Source organism: Salvelinus sp. IW2-2015, unplaced genomic scaffold (genome assembly GCF_002910315.2).
Source record: "Salvelinus sp. IW2-2015 unplaced genomic scaffold, ASM291031v2 Un_scaffold1829, whole genome shotgun sequence".
Lineage (NCBI taxonomy): Eukaryota > Metazoa > Chordata > Actinopteri > Salmoniformes > Salmonidae > Salvelinus > Salvelinus sp. IW2-2015.
In genome coordinates, this window is record NW_019943200.1 from 49,360 (window position 1) to 50,888 (window position 1,529).

General features: G+C 48.4%; 1 pseudogene; it reads left to right on the forward strand.

Moving 5' to 3' along the window:
- LOC112072130 (transcription factor EB-like) overlaps positions 1-1,529 on the forward strand; it is a 71,102-nt pseudogene that overhangs the window by 30,792 nt on the left and 38,781 nt on the right.

The following is a 1,529-nucleotide window of genomic DNA, read 5'->3' on the forward strand; positions in this document are numbered from 1 at the left end:
CTACCTTGTACTACTGTAATATCACCATGTACTACCTTGTACTACTTGTACTACCTGAATGTGTATTGCTGTATCTCATTGGTTTCTCTCTCTCTCTGTCTATAGTTTGCAGCCCACCCTCTCCGGGGTGTCCAGAGATGTAGAGAGCAGCGTGAGGAGCACAGCCCCATCTTTCCCAGCAGCACTTTCTCACCAAGAGGTAACATAATGTTTGTGTGTGTGTGTGTGTCACTGTGTTTGCTTCTCACTGTATATCTCTGTGTGTTCCTGTGTGTTAGATACTGTATTCAGAGAGAAGGGGAGAAGCAGGGTGTGCCAGGGCTCATGTGAATGTGACTTCCCTGGTTAAATCATGGATACAAGGCGAGAGATTGAGATATTCCTGGTCAGGTGGTATGACGTGCTAGTGGTCAATGTTAAAGGAACTGGTGCCTGGGGTCACCTGGATTCACCTGCTCCTGACTCCTAACCTGTCCATGTCCCTGTAGAGAAGCAAGGAAACCCCTCAACTCTCTGTTCCCTCTCGGGAGTCTCTGTGGTTGAGTCTTCTCAAACCACCTCTCCTCTCACAGAGTGGATACAGGCCGGCTCTATTTGTGATCTCAGACGGCGGTCGGTGTGTGTGCTTTGTGTGTTTAAAGTGTATTAGGTGTATCTGCTCTGAGGGTGAGCAGCAACTGTATACCACATACACTGTCTCTCAGTAAAGGAGGGTGGGTGTTTCTCACTACCTACAGCAGTGTCTTGTATTGGATGACACTGCATCTGATGTAACAAAAATAAGATGAAGTGAAATTTCCCTATAAAGGACATCAGACACCAGCCAAAGCTTCAGACTGAGAAATTATTGTTTTCAAATACCTGCGAATCAGATACAGTCGGTATTCAATTATACTGTATATCTATTTTTAGTTTTAGCTACAGTATATCAAAACAGACCCTGTATCAGAACAGTCAGAGGCAGTACAGGAGCAGGGTTGTGGTGTGTGTGTCGTTGGGGGTCTGTGGGTTTGTGGTTTAGAAGTTTAAGGTTAAGTTGTGTGTGTGTGTATAGTCAGAATCACGGTTAGGGTGTGTATCCATGGTCGTCGGATGCAGCTGTTTGTGTGCGTGAGACCAAACGGGAAGGAACAGGGGACTCACACTGTCACCATAGCAACTCTGACACATGACACCCCACCCTGACACCCCACTCGTCTGAGGTGTGTAGGTCTGCCGGTAACGGCTGTGTACTGGTTGTATTCTGGCATGCCACGGACACACTAGCGGAAGGGTCTGTGTTCTGTGACAAGTGTTCCACACGGGCCCACGCACAACTAAGGGGACGGGCACAGGTACCAAATCTGACAGAACTCTCACCCACTCCTTCTTACTACCACATGCACGCACGCTCGCGCGCACACACACACAGGGCTCAGGGGAACAGGGTGTTCTTCAAAAGGGGAACAGAGAGTGAGGAGTTATTTTAGGCTTCAGGTCGGGCCGGCAGACATTTCACAGCGGAAAGGCTTGTGTGTGTGTGTGTGTGT